This window comes from Ochlerotatus camptorhynchus, unplaced genomic scaffold (genome assembly GCF_037179485.1).
Source record: "Ochlerotatus camptorhynchus isolate MF236.1 unplaced genomic scaffold, CSIRO-AGI_Acam_v1.1 ptg000069l, whole genome shotgun sequence".
NCBI lineage: Eukaryota > Metazoa > Arthropoda > Insecta > Diptera > Culicidae > Ochlerotatus > Ochlerotatus camptorhynchus.
In genome coordinates this window covers 373,691-392,912 of record NW_027040559.1, presented here as the reverse complement: position 1 = coordinate 392,912, position 19,222 = coordinate 373,691, and the positions used below count along the sequence as shown (strand labels likewise).

Below are 19,222 nucleotides of genomic sequence, written 5' to 3'. Positions count from 1 at the left end.
AGGAAGGCAAGAACGTGAACAGCCTAGAGAGCCTAGAAATGCCATGCGGAGGGGAAACAGAACAATGATGTGGTACATTAGGGTTTCTTCTTCCTCGGAAGGTTTTCTTGGTGATGTGAAGTATTTATCTTCCTTTCCTTCGGATGGCTTTTCGCTCCGTTCCGATGCGGTAAGCGAAGTTCTTTTCTCAATTGTTTTCGTACAAGTGGAAGAAACTGCTCCATGGGAATCGATGGTATCCGAGAAGACGAAAGGGTCGAGGAAAACCGGTTTTCGGCTCAATATCTCTTCTCTTCTCGGTTTCGGTTTTGGGTTCCAATCTGGTGAAGTTCTGTTCCCTCCATTTTTGTTTTCCAAGTCGAAGTGAAATCAAGTGAAATAGCTGCGAGAGGGCGGAATAACTTGCTTTTTGGTGGGAAAAAAATCTACGCTCGGATTGTTTTGATTTGATTCTTTTCGTGGTTTCGTATTGGAATCGGAAACTGGAGTTGGTTGGAATTATGTTAATTTGGGTAAAAACGTTACCGAAATGCACAAGTCGAAATGCGAGTGTAAGAGTTCTGCAGGTAGATTCGTTCCATGAAATGCCTTTTTTGGAACCATTACGTACCTGTTGCTCCAGTTTATTGATTTACGGCCTTTCACAGCTTGAAATCCACCGGATTTTGCTTTGTTTTCGTAAGGATCTCTTTTCAATACCTGTGTATAAGAGGGATAATTATCGTCTCCGGGGATCAATCAACACCTTCTACCTTCGTTTGTAACGGTCAAAACTGTCGTATTGTTCCCTTTTGGTATTGTATTTCAAAATTAATCCTTTAGGCGTAAAATGGGATTACGGTTAGAGGTGATTGGCTTTTGTGGGAATGGCTATGGATGTGTTGGGAGGTGAAAACCAATGTGCCGAGGAAGAGCTAAAAGCCTTGGAAATCCATTGGACAAAGTAAATTCCAATATTTGGACAAATCCAGGGTGTCAATCGAAATTGAATTCCCGGATTTTTACCGGTTTTTCCTGGTTGCCTATAAACAGTTAAACATCCCAAGTAACATTGCAAGTTTTATGGGGGTTTTAAAGCATGCTACAAGTCTTAATCATGGTCTACAGAACCCTCATAAAACCAAAATTGTTACTTGGGTTGATTAAAAAGCAATATCAGCATGCTTGATTTCAGCAACTGATGTCATTGACAAAAAAAGTTCCGGCATTTTATTCAGTGGCACCCCATAACCTCACTTTCTACCTGTGCACAAACTATCAAAAACAGGTTTAATGCCTTATTCATGCTCGACTCGGTTGAAATATACACCTAATCTTATAGTTTACTCGATATTTTTTGATAATTGTTTATGTTTTGAGAGTTGGTGCACAGGTAGATTGAGGTTAAGGAAACGCCGCTGATTTTATTATAAATGCAGAAAACTGGAGGAAAAACAAAATAAATTTTCAGAATTTGATGGGCAGATCGCAACAAATTGCCAAGTTACGCTTTGAAATGTATGTAAGAAGCATGTAAATTATTCGAAGGGTACTATAATCACATAAGAATCGAGTGTACTCGGACTGGGAATTTGAAATGTTTAACTTCAAATAATACGTTTTTTGAAGATCTCAGATTTAAAGAAACAATCGTGGCCCTTGATACCCTATCACAGCTAAAAAAAATAGTGTAAATTTCCGTTACTATGATGTATTTGTTTGCAACATTTCTTGCGAGCTGCTAGTTTACGTGAAAAGGAAGTTTACATGCATGAATGTTTGCATGCATGGATGTTTACATCACCAGTAAAATTCAGATTTTTTTAGTGTGTACGGATGAGTTCCTTTATATAAAACAACTAAGTACATTTAAACATTGAACATTTCTTAAGATCCGTGCACAGAAATTGAACAAAAATCCTTAAAATTTTGATAAGATAGTTAGATAATTCAGAAATCGAAAATATTTGTAGATTCCAGACAAAAATTCAAGATTTGTGACCTTAAAAAGTTTTTAAGATTTCATCCTTACATCAAACGATTTAGGATTCTGGTCTAGGAAGATCTTTACACGGCGAATGAGAACGACCCAAATTTGAGTTTAGTTCACTCATAATCGTCAAAAGTGCAGGAACTCAGCGATGAGTAAATTTGTCTCATGGTTTCCTGTGGAAAACCTAAAAAATCTGCCGGAAAATGAGAAAATTGACAACAATTTTATTCAGTCTCGGAGTATTACCAATAGACTGAGTGAATCCAATCTTTACTTTTCTCAAGTTCGGGAATTTTTCCCTGGAAAATCCTGGAAAAACATGAGACAAATTCTACTCATCTCTGAGTTCCTGCACTTTTGGCGATTATGAGAGAGCTAAACTCAAATTTGGGTCGTTCTCATTCGCCGTGTAACCTTTTGTCTGTACCTTGGGGTAAATTTGCGTTGAAAGGCTGTAACTTTTTTATTTGTGGATGGATTTTACTAATTATTTCATGACTAGGTGCGTCTACCGGAGCTCTGTAATATTAGATGACATCTACTCCAATGTGAACATATTTATTGGAAACGATAAGGTAAAGAGTTTAGTTCAACATTCACTCACCAGGCGGCGCTAGCGTGACATTAATTTTGAATTGTTTGCCCTAATTTAACATCTTGACTAGATAGAAGATTCCCGTCTTCGACAAAATTGTTCAGATGGACTATACCTATTTTATGGTAAAGAGTTTGGTTGAGAATTCACTCACCAGGCGGCACTAGTGTGACATTCATGTTTCATAGATTGCCCTAACTTAACATATGAGCTAGATAGAAGGTTTCCGTCTTGCTTAAAGTTGTTCAAATGGACAAGACCTATCCTAAGGTAAAGAGTTAAGTTGAACATTCAGTCACCAGGCGGCGCTAGTGTGACATTAATTTGTGTTTGTCTTAATTTAACACCTTGACTAGATACAAGATTCCCGTCTTCGGCAAAATTGTTCAGATGAACAATACCTATTTTATGGTAAAGAGTTAAGTTCAAAATTCACTCACCAGGCGGCGCTAGTGTGATATTAATTTTGAATTGGTTGCCCTAATTTAACATCTTGACTAGATACAAGGTTCCCGTCTTAGGCAAAATTGTTCAGTTGGACAATACATATTTTATGGTAAAGAGTTTGGTTCAGAATTCACTCACCAGGCGGCACTAGTGTGACATTCATGTTTCATAGATTACCCTAACTTAACATATGAGCTAGATAGAAGGTTTCCGTCTCCCTTAAAGTTGTTCAAATGGACAAGACCTATCCTAAGGTAAAGAGTTAAGTTGAACATTCACTCACCAGGCGGTGCTAGCGTGATATTAATTTTGAATTGTTTGCTCTAATTTAACATCTTGACTAGATACAAGGTTCCCGTCTTCGGCAAAATTGTTCAGATGAACAATACCTTTTTTATGGTGAAGAGTTAGGTTCAGAATACACGATTTTCTGAAAACAAACTTTTCACTTAGATGAGTTTAGATCGTGAATTGGTGATTAGAACTAAAAATTGAGACACACAGAAAGTGTTTCGAAGTTTCGGACATAGACTAAATTTGAAAATTTTAAGATAATCAATTTAAAGATCTGGGATATAGAAACTTTTGTAACACCTCAAACATCGCCACATTTTCATAACTGTGGACCCTATACTACTTTTCTAGATACGAACTACAGTAGAGCAAGGACGCTGGAGCCCCATCCAGCTCGTACCAGGAAGTCGATAAGCCCTGCACAAACCCTCGTTGTGCAAAGACAGGAGTGACACCGGGTTCTTAGAGTGTAGACGACTCTGACCAAGTTGCAGCACACGCACCTGGTAAGCGGTCACATCTGTCCTGTCCTACCGTGGACAGTTGGCTGGCTATCACGTCTGCTCTAGAACACAGGCGAACAATTAACAGCGAACAATAAGAGGAAGGCCCTGCACAGCTGCTCACTGTGCAGTAGCGAGTGTCACGTCTGTGACACACCACAAGTGTGATGCGCCATAGCGCAACCAGCCCCCTCCCATGATGTAATGCTTTCGGGCGGTTCCGGGGAGGGCAAGGGCCAAGAGCACAGGGTAAGGTTTAGTGCGTCGGGAGCGCTACTTCTCCCATCACCTGAGTTATCTTCTCAGGTGTCTGGGAGCAAATTCCCCCCGTAAAAAAAAAAAAAAAAAAAAAAAAAAAAAAAAGCGTTCAGAGTAGAATCTTTAAGTTTTCTTTTGGAAATTTCATGGCGATTGTGAAGTGGATCCATTTCTTAGAATTTTAAACAGTTGTGATGACACTTCGAAGGAAATTCTTAGCGAATTTTGAGTTAATTTCAAGTGAATTCTGTGTAGAAAATAAAATCTGGATCTCGAGAAAAAAAATTAATATTCCGGGATAAATTTCAGGGATTTTGGACAATTTTTTCAATGCTGAGATTCAATGCAAAATTCGAGATCTCTAAGACAGACAAGTTAAGAAAATTGTGCGGCCTGGAATAATTTTCATATTTTTTCATTATATAAAATGTAAGTTCTCAGTTCTAGACAAATTTAAATACTTCTGAAACGTAAATAACATTATTTCTTGAACATAGTTTTTTTTTCTTAAATCTGGATTTGGAAATGCTTGGACCAATAATAAAGCAACCGAGCTTCAATGATTATTCAAAAACCTATGATAATATTATTTTTTTAAGTGAAATACTTTTAAAAGTCTCAGTTAAATTCAAATTGCTCGAAAGGCATTTGGCCGAACGCTACTGGCCCGAGAAGATCATTGCCGAATGTTGTAAAGTGATAGATTGGTAGGCGGTTTTTTTTATTGAAAGCTAGGCTAGGCCAGTTTATTACATTCTTGTGAACTTTTCAAGATTCATACTTGAAAAAAAAAACATAAATTTTAAATATGATACTAATTTTAAGATTTAAGATTATCAAAACCGAAATTTTGAAGTAAGATAACATTTTAGGATTCTTACTCATTTATTAATTATCTGGGGAATTTGGTTAAGAATGTCAGATGAGTTTAGATAAGAATAGTGGTCATCTTCTATAGGAATTCTAAAGAAATTTGACTAGAAGTTCCAGATAATTTTGAGAAGAATTTCAAGAAAATTGTCAGCAAAACTAAAGGTAAATTCCTTGACATTATTCATAATGACGACATGCGGCTGAAAGTCTCTTAAAAGTGATTCAATCACTCAATCAATCAGATAATTCTGAGGAGAGTTCCAGTTGAATATTTATAATAATTCGATAAGCATTTAATATACTTAAAAAAATCTTTGCATAATTTCAAGCTCGTTTGAAGGTAGATTAATGGAATTTCCGGCGGGTCCCAAACGCAATTTTGAACTTCATTTAAAAAAAAATAGTAGCGTTCCAGGAGCTTCTAAAAACATTTCAAATTCTAAGGAGAGTCTTATGAGAATTCCAAGAAAATATCATGAGATTCGCACGACACCATTTTGAAAATAATTTCAAAGGAATTCTCAGGAAAATTTCCAAGCATTTTTAGGTGAAATCTAAGAAAATTTTGCAACAATACTTTCCAAATTCTAAAGGGCATACCAAAAAATGTCTGAGGAATATTTTAAGGGAATTTTAAGAAAAACTTATGGAGATAAATTAAAGTAAATTTTCGTGAGATTAATGTATATAAATGTAGAGTGAATTTTCAGAGTATCTATTCTGGAGGAAATTCCTAAAGTGTTCTGTAAAGAATCTAATATAATCTGTTATGGAGAAACTTTCTAGGAAAAACCGGAGAAAACAAGGGGTAAGTCACTCAGTACATTGTGCCGAAATTATATTCGGCACAGCTTGGGCACATCCATCGGAACACTTCGGCACAATCTCGTAGGCATTAGGTGGTTGGCAATTAAATGAGCACTGCTGGATAACTGTCATCGAAATTGTTCACAACATTACGTGCTGTTTGACTGTATATTGAGGAACTCAGACCAGCAGTTCACTTATAAATCTAAATACGAAATGTAGGTTCTAGAGTGGGCTCAAGAGAAAGAGGCAGTTATTCAGTTATTATACAACTCACATAAAACAAACTAGACAAGTCTATTCATCATCCTCTATAGTCGGTCTCCAACAAGGTTCCCCATCGGTTACATCTCTTTCCTGCCGCTGATAGACCGTTGTTTTTCACAGCACGATAGGCTAGGTTTCTGGTTTGCCTTTGAGGGTATTATAAAAACCCTAAAACACAGGACTTTTATCATACTATGAACATAAAACACCAACACCCGCCACTTCCCGCGTCATCCTCAATACGATTTATCTTTGCGATTTCAAACCAAAACATTCATGATGTCAGAAATACCGCGTTGCCGGGATGGGTATTTTACAAACAATCGCAGCTTACTGTATGACCGGCACAATCGGCACACCTGTGGCACATTGACAAAAAATATGACCCAAGATTTGTGTGTGGAGTGACCTACCCCTTGGGAGAAAATCATAAAATTATTAAGGTGAATCATGAAAAGAACACTCATGCTAATGATCACGATTCAAATCTTATCCCCGGACAAGTCATGTATTAAAGTGACTATAATACAAAAAATCTTTGAAAACATTTTGAAAATAACCTATGGAAATCCAAAAGGTATCCTGAGATTCCGTACACATAAATTCATGTTCAAAATCAGCATCTTTTTCCAAGATTATGATATTTTGATTGTTAAAAAAATTTAAGATCCGAGGTTCTAAAAAAACTCATCGAAGATAGTATAAATTAACAAAACATCGCTTGTCCGACGCTTAGGAATAATAAAGGATTTTCACTGTAAGAGCATTTCCAGTCCAAAACACATACCGGTTGGACATAAGTGTTTCCGTTTTGAATGATACATTACTCATATAGTCGCTGCTACAAATGGTTGCAATATTCATTTAAATATGATATTTTTCGTCACAGTAACGTTTGAAAAGGGCGTATTAAAAAAAGGATTCTATTTTTTTTAAATCATAACATGAAAACTATTGATCTGATCAAAATGACATTTGAGAAGAAGTTGGTAGGTAGCTAAATTATCTTTAAGGAAAAATACGCTGAAAGAAAAAACTTAGTAAATTAATATAAGAAAACCGTAAAACGTTAATTATTTTAAACATCTCCCCTTCGATCTTTATAAAATTCTTTATCAAAAAACTGAAGGATTGTCTTAAAATTTGGTAAGGAGTGTAGGCTGGTGAATTACTATTTTTTTTAATTTTTACAAGTTGATGAAATTACATATGACGTAGGATTACGTCTTTCGGCAACATATTGGGGGTGCAATTAAAAAAAACCAAAATCGACCGCGTTACGAAAAGTGGTCAGGTTTTGACCACTTATTGCTCTATCAATAGCGGATGGATTTTAATTCTAAACAAGCCAATCAATTGGAAATTTTTCTACGAAGCTGCTAAAATGAAAACTTGCAATTTAATCAATGCAATGGTGATCAAAATTATCAACGATTGCCTGTAAATAGTGGTTTCCCTGACATAATCGCCAAATATTGATACCGAGCACGTAATCCTACGTCAAATCTACGGTCGAGTCTTGGATACAACCTCTTACTTTTTTTAGTAAAATAATAATGATTCTACGCATAATTTTCAACATTTTATACCATTTTGAAATGTTGGTTGTGATGTCCAGTACCGAAATGTTTTTTTTCCATGATAGTATATTAAAAAAAACAACATATTCTCAGATATGGTAGCTGTTAGACTTACCCGTTTCTAAAATATGCAATTTCATCAACTTAAAAAATGCAATGCACCCGTGTACTGAATGGGAATTGTGGGTTCGAATCCCACCGGTGCCCTTAGATTTTTTCGCAAATTTTCTTACACGCACGTCTCTTGCCGATGATATGTGCTAACCTCTCAGTATCTTCTAACTGTCGCATATAACAAATAAAAATTGACTTTCAGTCGCTAACCTAAATCGAAAAAATTAACAAAAATTAAAAAAAAAATATATAGCCTTTTTTTAAGCAAGTTATCAGACTACACTTTTCACCAAGTTTGATCAGTTTTCTTGATAAAAAAAAAGATTGAAAGGGAGGTGATTTGAGATAATCATCATTTTACATTTTTTTAATATTATTTACGACTTTTTTCTTTCAGTGTACTTTTAACTCAAAGATAATTTAAATACCTACAACTTCGTCCCAGATGTAATTTTGATCAGATCAATAGTTTTCATGTTATATTTTGAAAAAATAATCCATTTTTTAAATACACCTTTTTTAAAGTAACAGTGAAGAAAAAAAAATATATTTAAACGAAAATTTCAACCATTGGTATCAGCGAACATGTGACCAATGTTTCATTCAAATCGAAAGGGGTCGAGACAACATTAAAATTTTGGGCTGGAAATGCTCTGGAATCATTTAAGAAAATCTTCTTTTCTTCTTTGATTTGTCTTCCGTCGATCTTATTTTCCGTACTGAGTACCAATGCTACCGACGCCAGGGAGGCAGCTCCCACCCTGGACCCTACGTATCGACCCATCAACCCATGAACCGGGGACCAGCGGCTTTACTTCCATACCGAAGGGAAGGCGTGATTCGAGATTTTATGCCTCAGAAAATTTCGGCGGCGCCGACTGTGATTGAGCCCACGCCTTTTGGGGTGAGAGGTAATCACGCTTACCACTACACCACAATTTGTGAGTGATTCTCGTAAGAATTACCTTGGAATTCTATTTAGAACTACATTGAGATTCTCCTTAGGAGTCATCTGGAGTTCTCCTTACCATTCTCTAGGAATTTTTCGCAGAATGTTCAGAATTTCCTTGGAATCCTTCGTCGAATTCCCTTCGAGTTCACATCGAAATTCTTTGAATGATGCTCAACATTTTCTTTGACCTCTCCCCAAAATTGCTATGCTTTTTTGCTCAGAGCTCAGTGGCGTCACCCTAACCTCAATCTACCCATGCACCAGCTTTCGAAACGTTCACATATCTCCAAATATTATTTGCAATGGATAAATATCAGTACAACTAGAAGATTCTATGTATTTTGCAATCGATTTGAGTGTAATTATTGCTAGATATCACGTTTTTGGTGCACAGGTAAAATTGTGGTTACGCGACGCCACTACTAAGAATTAGAAGAACTAAGAATTTTTCACTAAATTCCCTTAGAATTTGGATAGAACAAAAAATCCCGAATCCTCCGGAGAATTCTTCAAATCAAAAGTCACAACGCATACTTCGGAACCTTAGCTGGATTTTTTCCACTTCCATCTGGAAAGGATAGGTTGCATGGCCTTTTAATCGAACGTTTCGACAGTGAGCATGCATAAGGGCGTAAACGCGATGATCGATTCTCTTCATCGATTTTCTCTTTTGTTAATAACTCGCTAGAATTAACGTTTCTCGGTGCGTTTGCTATTGCTTTTGATCCAATACAACCGGTTACAACTCAAATTCTAGAAAATTGTTTCGCTTAGCTGTAGCAATGCAAAGAAAAAATCGATGAAGAGAAACGATTATCGCGTATACGCCCTTATGCATGCTCACTGTGCGCTACAAAAGTGTCTTAAATGAGGGGGTATAGAAGGAAAGGGATGTAAGTGATTTTGATCGATTATCTTCATCGACTTTCTCTTTCGTTAATCATTCAGCTGCAAACACATTTCTTGATTCGTGTGCCATTCTGGATGCTAGATGAGAAGCTCCTCTATCAAACTATGTGGCAGAAATAGCGCAAAAAATGTTTATAAAGCTGTGGCTACCAAAAGAGAAAGTCGGTGAAGAGAATCGATCAAAGTCACTTACACCCCTTTCCTTCTAACCCCCTCAAATATATTACACTGAAGCAGCGACTTCCCCAGAAATGGATCTGCAGTCTGAATTCAATGAACCTGGTTGGCAAATCGCGATCAGAAATTTAAATTTCTAATAGTATGTTCCCGTTCCGTTTTGAAAATAGATTTGCAAATAGGATGATCGTTCTTGAGCACTTATTTTTTTTCTGGCGATTGCTTCGTACTTGAGGAACTCCATTTGCTCAGGCAATAAATCATTCCATATTCCGTCGATTTCCTGGGGTTTATTAGCCAAGTCAGTTTTACAACCCGTTGCTTCGTTCCATCCTCTTTCGCTATTTGGGCGTTACATTTTTACAACCTGCCAAACTCAAAGAGGCAGATAAATGCCACTGACTAGAATTCGCCATGCAATTTGACGACGCTCAGTTGTTCAAGTGCAATAAAGATTCAACCTTCTGAGAAGTGTCCACCGTTTGTTGAGAGTAAGGCGTTAAGTGATTTGTACTCAATATTTCGGTGAATTTATTGGCGCCAAAAGCGCCGTAAGAAGAAAGTTTGGCAAATAGTTGCATACGTTTCAAATCGGGTTGACTTTGCACATTTTCGACTATCACACACAGAGAAACTAGATTGTTCCCTCGCAAATAGCAAATTCAAAAGCAGGCAGTCAGCATTTGCAGAATTAGTATCCTATTAGCACCATGGTAGCAACCATTATTGTCGACAGAGAGCGAGCAACACCTCTGCAAATGATAGCAAATTTCTGCTACCCTGATGCTCCACCGATGCCAATGTTCAACCCTTCTAAAAAGGCTACGCAGAGTTGAAAGCGACACCAAAAAACACCCCCAATTGGGCTACATTCCCTCTCCCCTTCCACAGCCCCGTCCTTGAAACTGCTACCCTCCAGACCCATTATTTTTCACCGTACACTGTGCTGTAGTGGAATCCTTTTCGCTCACTTTACACAGTCCATCTCTCGCTCACTCGCACACGGGACTGCTGCTGTATGCGCACTCTGAAGACAAGGGGAAAACCTTGAGCGAAAATTGCATCCAAACCAGACGAGCATCCATCGTGTTCGCCACCCGCCGCCAACATTAACGGCCTTCATGATCCAGTCAACATAATGGACCAGGCAGACAGCCAGCGGGGTCGTCTTCTCGGTGGGACACACAAATCGGTGTTGCTGCCGAGGTTCGTTAAATCAATGTTTCACGTTTTTATTTCAGATTAATTTGCTCAATTTGCTGGAGTATTGCTCATTAGTTTTCGAATCTAGACACAGAGTCAAAATAGTGTCTTTCAAATTATTTTACCCGGATGATAAACGAAAGATCCAGATTGAAAGTTCACAAAGCTTCAGACTAATTTATGTCGATGAAAGTTACTTGATTCGTCATCAAAACCCGCTTAAAGCAGAGCTGGTAGTGGGTTATGTGGACTTTAGACATTTTTCTTGAAAATAAAACAAATAATTTAAGGATCTCATAAATTTGATCTCGAAACATAATTATGAATTTGATAAGACCGTGATCCAATTCTAACCGCCATTTCCTCGTGATAATTGAATAGAAGTTGAAAATGAACAAAGAGCCATTAATGCGACAGTACTAGTCAAAGGCACACTTCTTTACCTAACTCATCAATGGATGAGGAGATTTGAAGTAGTTCTTCAAATCTACAGGCTAAAAAGTGCGCGTTTGACTTGCCCATATACTGTCTGCGACTGTGGAATAGTTCTAGCGACGTTTCATCACTACCTAATGGCCCTTCGCTCATTTTCAACTTCTATTCAATTTTCATACTGCCGTACTCTAGCGGAACTATCTACCTACCCTCTTCAGACCTTTCTCTAGCCTAATGACGCGTTCATCTAGATAAAATTGATAATTAGCAGATTTTCAGCGATGGGCCCAATCTTAGATCCATAGGCCAACATTAGAGCCATTTCCCCTACAAATGTTCAGTCACAGATTTAGACAAATTTTCACAGGACAGTAAATTTTTGAAGATCTAGGATATAGATGAAGCGATTTTTGATGGAGCTGCATTCTAGAATTAAATTTATATCTAAGGTAGCCATGAGTATTTGAGTAAAATTATCGTTCTCTTCTTTGTAGTCGCTATAACGGACTAACTAGTCAGTCGTCCTTTTACTTGGCACCATTTCTCCCAAGAAAATAATCTTCTGTAACACCTAACACATAGAAAAGATCTCATTATTCTGGAACGAGGAAAACTTTCCAAGGTGGAAAATCACGGACATAAAACTAAATTTGAATGCGTATAGGACTTCGAATTTCTATCGTGAAAAATAAGTGATTTAGGGATTTTTTTAGAGTTTTGGACAAAGTTTTTCTATTACTAGAGATTTGTTATCACTTAGATAAATAAATAGAGAAAATTGTGGGGCCTGGAATAATTTTCTATATTGGATGAAATTTACCTTCTCAACCAGTGATAGAGGCAGTGCTGTAAATTCTCAAAATCAAATGAAATTTTTTGATGAAAATGAGAAGCAGCTATCCGCTACCAAAGGAGACCTCATTCGAATGGGTGATATCAGTTGCTTAGTCATTTGACGAAGGCATGGATCATTCTCATTTGAGAAACGCTTGATATCATTCAATTGAGTGTAACCTACACATGAACGGAGCTCTGGTCGACATTCCGGCGAAAAATCTAAGTCAACTCGACACCAATCTAACTTCTACCAAACCCCAACCCGATGTTGACCAGACATAAACCAAACATTGACCAGACAACAACACGACATCGACCTTAAATTTGCCTTACATTGATCCGACATCGGGTCGACTTGTCTGTTCGGGAACATTTTGCTGGGTTTCTTCCATACTCTACTGTCGTATATCAAATGATAGTGAGTAACTCAATTGACAGTGACAGTGACGAATGAGAAAGGGGCTCCTCTTCGAATTATGGTCATGTGAGAATTCGTTTTCACAGAATTGATTGAATGGTTCATCTTCAATCGAATGATATGAAAATTAACAGCACTGGATAGAGCAGTGTACGATTATAACTATTTTTTTCCTTTCGGAATAATAATCTCGCTATCAATCCATTTTACTACAGCATTTTGATCACTACTCCAAACTGCATTTGTGAAAAATGGCCTGTTCCAAGACGATTCACGGCTCAGCTGCTCTGCTGAAGAATTCAGCTGTATTCAATAGTTTCATCGGTAAAAGAGCCTGGTCATGGTAGGGTGTGGTGCAGATGGGTCCACCGGACGTAATCCTGGGTGTGACCGAAGCCTACAAACGGCAATGGGATACCAACCCGAAGAAGATCAACCTTGGTGTGGGTGCCTACCGGGATGACAATGTCAAACCGTTCGTGCGAATACTCGCCCATTGGCGGAACGACCGACAGCATTTCACTGGCCTTGGCACGTAGCAAACGGACAGAATGCCACGGTACAGACAGTCAGTGGAACCGGTGCCCTGCGCATCAGAGGAGCCTTCCTGAATGGATTCTTCCCGGGCTCGAAGGACATCTATCTTCCAACTCCATCCTGGGGTAGCCACGGTCCAATCTTCCGTTATTCGGAACTGAACGTCAAAGCCCATCGGTATTACCAGCCGAGCACGAAAATTCCAGAACGTTCCATCGTTCTCCCGCATGCCTGCGCGCACAATACAACCGGTGTCGACCCGCTTCCGGAATAGTAGGCCGAGATATCCGCCGTCATGAAGAAACGAAACCTATTCCCATTCTTCGACATAGCCTAACAGGGCGTTTCCAGCGGTGATGTCACCAAGGATGCGTTTGCCGTTCGTGCCTTCCTGAAGGACGGTCACCAGATTGCACTTGCTCAGAGTTACGCCAAAAACTTAGGCATGGACGGTGAACGTGTTGGAGCATTTTCGTTGGTCTGCACCGACAAGGAGGAAGCCGGCCGTACCATGTCGTAGATTAAGATCCTGATTCATCCGATGTATTCCAATCCTTCAATTCACGGTGCTCGTTTGGTGACGGAAACTCTTGGTGATGCTCTGAACTCTGAAGAAGCTGGGCTCTTTCCGCAACTGGCAACACATCACCGACCAGATCGGCATGTTCTGCTTCACCGGAATGGACCAGAAGCAGTGCGAACGACTGACGAAGGAATTCAGCGTCTACTCAACCAAAGACGGTCGTATCTCGATGGCCGGCGTTACGACCAAGAATGTCGACTATCTGGTTGAAGCCATGCACGCCGTAACCAAGCAAGGCAACCTCGAGCTTCTTAATTCCTTAATTTAACGTCGGGCTCTTTTCCGCAATCTAGTGCCAATCACCGACGGACATCGATTGCCATCCATTGACGACAATCGAATGTGCAGGAAGGCAGCTTCCACACATGCGTAGGATATCGCACCCATTCAACACACATGGGACCGGGACCAACGGCTTTTTACTTCCCTTCCGACGGAAGACGTGACCAGAGATTTTTATGCCGCAGAAAAATCCCACCAACCTCGACTGGGATTGAACCGAGACCCATTGGGGTTAGAAAGCAGTCACGCTTACCACTACACCACCGCACAGTGGTGCCAAGGGTACCAAAACACGCGCTTTTTTATTTACGCTGAAATGGTTGAGTAAAGGTACTAGGTGTCTTCTGAGAAGTTTCTCGGGTTACAACACTCCTTCTTATGGTAAAAGAAAATTAAAGATTAATCCACTTAAAAGTGAGATGCAAAATTTATTACGTTTGGCAAAGCTGTAGAAAACATTACTGTGAACAACTTTGCTGAAGACTATAACTTACTAGCTCTTATAACTGCTGAGATATAAAGGTTTTTTTTTTATTGTGGAGACATCGTTAAAATCAGTTTTGTATTTTGTATTGTTGGTTATGTTTATTGACAAAATCGAAACATATTTAAAGTACATAAGCGATTCAGTCAAGGGTTCAGCGCAAATAAAAAAGCGCGTGTTTTGATACCCTTGGCACCACTGTGCACCGGCGCCGGCCGCTTTCCGATTTCGCAAGTGCCTAATGTGCCTCGTTACTGGCCTAGAGGTCAGTAGATGACCGATAGACATCCCTACCCAATTCCAAATCATCCACCATTCCAATCATCGGGTATCGATCCCTTAGTTCCCAGAGGAATTCCGGAGTTTCCGCCAACCGTACCACGCTAGGAGCGTGCAGCACCTCTCATAATTCTAGAGGCAAGTAAAATGGCAACTAGACAAGTGATGGGAAAGGAATCACCACATTTATCTGGCAATCGGGGTAGATTGGCCAATATTTATATGAAGCTTCGAACAAACCACAGCAGCGTTTGGATCCACTGATGTGGAAAATCTCATCTGCCTACAACGATGTTTGAAGGGCCACGAATTAGAATCGGTACGGAGTAGACTGCAGCTTCCTTCTAGCGTCCCACAAGTCGTCAACACCCTGCGAACTTTGTACGATCGCTCATCGAGCTCCAGCACCTAGACACGATCGACTTGAAACGGTGGTGGAATTTGGATTGACCGTACAAAATCTCGTCGATCACTTGAAGGCGGCGAATCAATTCCTACATTTGGCTGACCCGATGCAGGATCTCTTGAAGAAGATACCCGGATCATTGAAAAGTGGAATGGGCGGTCTACAAAAGCAAGCAACATGATGCACCATTGGCGACTTCATGGAAGGCAGTAATTCAAATGTCTTTTGATCTTCCGGGCTCCAGCCGGACGAACAAAAGAGGTCCAAGGAGAAAGGTATGGTACAGACGCATTCGTCGCTTCCGGCTTCTTCCTCTGTCTCTGCAATCCAGTCAGCGTACGAGAAACCAGGAAAGCAATGCGCGTAATGTGAACGAGAGGGATATCGAGTGGTAGCTTGCCATCGATTCAAATCGTTCAACGTTGATGACTGATGGAAGCTTGTCCATCAATGTGTCAAACCTTTCCCAACAGTCACGGAAAGTGGCCTTGCAAGTCCTGGCAAGGTTGTGGGATTGAGGTGCAGAAGCATAATACACTTTTCCACTCTTTCTCCCCATCCCAACCATCCCCGAATATGCCCGCCAACTATCTCACGCATGGGCACGGTCTCTTTCCTATGTTCCGTGTCCTTCCTGCGATCTTGTATGCGGGGAAGGATCCGCAATCACTCTTTTAGAGCAGGGTGACCAGCGAATTTTCATTTTGAAATTCCCGGTTTTTTCCCGGTTTAAATCTTAAAAATTTCCCGGTTATTAATATTCAACAAAAAGCTGGAAGGAATTTACTGTAATAGCATTATGGAGATTCCCAAGATTCTGGGGCTTTGAAATGTGTGTAGAGTCTGAAACTAGAACTTTTCTTCAACATTTGTGATTAATAACAATCTTGGTGATGTAAGATTTGGAGAAAAAATAATTAGAATGTGAGATTTTGAAACAATTTCAAGATCATAGATTTGAAAAAAAAAAATACGTATGAGTCGTGGAGTCATAATTGTCACGCTCTGAGACTTGGAAGCATTTTAAGGGTTATAACAAATTACAGAACAATCTATAGAATCTTGCGGACAAAGCTTGGAATTTTTAGTAAAATTTAAAAGAATTCAAAGTGTTGATTTCGAACAAAAATTAAGAAGGATTCTCACACAGTTTTCGAAGGAGAAGATCTGAGCAGAAGTCCAGAATTAGAGTCCTTAGAAATTGTTAGATGAATTTGAAGGGATTTCTGTGGAGAAGAATGCAAGTTCTAAATTAAATTTTTAGGTAAATTTAGAAGATTTCACAAGGAGTTGTGAAAAACAAAACTTTAAATCGATAGGAAAATGACAGATGAATTTAAAGAATTCCAAGAGAATTATCATCAGAATTCAACAAGAAACTGAGTTCTAAGAGTGTTCTGGCAATAATTTCAACCCTAGTCCTAAAGATTTATCGCAGAACTCCAACAAAATTAATTGCAAAACATTTGCTGATAATTAGAAAAAAAAATCTTTAAAATACTCCAAAGCGTTTCTAAATAACATTTCGAAAGATTTCTGCTGTTTTGAATAGAATTTAAAGAAATTTTTGAAAAGGTTTTCAAAGGAATCCAAGTCTCCGAATAGGTTCAAGGGAATTCTAAGAAGGATTCCAATTAAATTCTTAGAAGGGGTTTCCAGTAAATTCCAAAAATAATTCAACGGTAATTATTACGCGGAGTGTTTTCTGGTTAATTTCAGAAGAATTCCATGATAATTCAAAGCAGAATTCCAAGTTTATTCTGCAATTCATATCATGAGAATTTTGAAAAACGAAAAATTAAAACCGCGGAAAAGAATAATTCAATTTCGGCTTTTACAAATATTTGTTTCCAAAGTCCAGCATCTTCAATATTTTCTTTTAAGCACCATGCACTTTAAATCTGAAATTGAAACGACAAAAATCAATTAGCAATATTGCTGAGTGATTAAATTTTGAAAACAATAAGACGGGAAACTGAAGAAAATTATGCAGCAAATAGAGCAAGACATTCATTTGGTAAAGGATCACTCTGTTTTAATGGTTTATTCTGAAATTCTGGTGTAAAAAATGGTATGGTTAATTTATTTTTCCCGGTTCTCTCGTCAAATTCCCGGGGTTTTCCCGGTTGCTTTTCAAATTCCCGGATATTTCCCGGTATTCCCGGTTTTCCCGGTTTGCTGGCCACCCTGTTAGAGGATACAATTGCTGATCGTTTGAGCATGAACCATTGACATTGCAGTGGACGGGAAAGGTAATCCAGAGTCACAACGAGTGCAGCTGGACATATCAGAAAAAAGTAATGATAACCGTCACAAGCTGTGTCAAGTTCGATCGGTTAGCTGTCTGGTGCTCCCTTCGCAAACATCGAGGTACAAGGAACTCTGCCAACAGTATCCTCATTTGCGAGGGCTTCCGTTGGAAGATTATGATCTAGTTCAACCAAAATTACTGATTGGATGGGACAATCTTTGTCTAGGCGTTCCACTGAAGGTGGGCCAACGGATCCGATCGCTGCCAAATGTCTCCTAGGCTGGAGCGTTTATGGGTGTGTGGTCGGTTCATCTATGCAGAGAGCAGTGGTCAACTTTCATGTTGTTGCAGTCACCGATCCAGATCATCAGCTCAACGAACAACTACGGGACTATTGGACGGAAGAGGTTGGGGCTACTGGGCATTACGAACCCCTGGAGTCAGAAGAAGAAATGCGAGCGAGAAAGATTTTGGAGCTAACAACAAGAAGAACGGATCGTGGTTTCGAGACCGGTCTTCTAGGTATAGCGGGACGAGAATCCAGATTTCCCGGATAGCTACCCAATGGCAGTTCATCGTTTACAGTTATTGGAGAGGAAACTCGAGTAAAATCCATCATTGAAATCGCAGATAGGAATTGTGGTTTCTTCCACATCAACCCCAAAACAATCGAACAAGGTACGGTTGGTTTGGGATGCAGCAGTGGTGGCTAATAGTCTCTTTCAACTCCAGCTGTTCTCAGCCGTTTCCGTCAGTTTCCCGTGGCCGTCTGTGGTGCCATCAGGGAAATGTTTCACCAACTGTTGATTCGTATCCAAGACCGTCTGGTGCAGTGCTTCCTTTGGCGAAATAGTCCCTCCAATCCTATCCACGATGGACGTAGTTACCTTCGGCGCCACTTGTTCACCCGATAATACTTCAAAAACCTCAATGCGCAGGAGTTTACCGAACTACATCCAAGTGCGACTGGTGCCATAGTCAAAAACCATAACGTGGATGATTATTTGGTCAAAGAGGTAATGCTGGTTCACGCAAAGGGAGGCTTCGACATCCACAAACTCCGCGCTTATAACTTTGTCATTTATAGATGAAATTGAAATTCAAGGGGGAGAGGTAGCTCATCGATTCTTCCGGTTCGCCTCCTAGCATCGTGCTATAAGGTACCAGGCGATAACCAGGGTAGTTGATCGATAGCTCGATGACGTCATTTCGTTGGCGTCTCAAATGGGAAATTCTCATGGCAGGCGTTGACGATGGGACGTTGTCGAGTTATTGAATAGCAACTATCGTGGTAACTCACCGATTACCTGTCGATCTGCCAAATTTGGAAAGACGTCTGCATTGAATTGTCTCATATAATAATATTCCGCCCAGTATATCACAAGAAATTGCGAGTAGCTGAGTGGAATGGAGATAAGTTAAGCATTGGGTGCAGGACCAAGTCTCCCCTGGGTGGTGCCAAAAGATGAGCCCAATAGAATCATCAAGTTGCCATAAGGCACGGAATGAGACTATTGCATGGCTGGGTAGTCAAAGTCTTCCATTCGTTAGTCATTTCAGGTGGATTAGAACAGGTTTAGGTTTAAGGTGGGCGTTGGCCAGATTTGGATTTTTCAGATGTAATCCTGGATAGGACCCTGTCATTGAACGTCGCGTGAAAGTGGAACTTAATGAAGGCCTAAGTACTTTTTCGTAGTTTTTAGTTTTCGGATTTGAAAGATCGTCGGTTACAGTGGCCTGCTTACTGAGCAGAAAAACG

General features: G+C 39.5%; 1 protein-coding gene and 1 pseudogene across 3 annotated transcripts in view; one reads left to right on the top strand and one right to left on the bottom strand.

Annotated features, from left to right (window-relative positions):
• jumu (jumeau) overlaps positions 1 to 19,222 on the bottom strand; it is a 90,636-nt gene that overhangs the window by 56,639 nt on the left and 14,775 nt on the right. The gene's annotated exons all lie outside the window — the stretch shown is intronic.
• LOC135697210 (aspartate aminotransferase, mitochondrial-like) lies at positions 12,812 to 14,029 on the top strand (annotated as a pseudogene).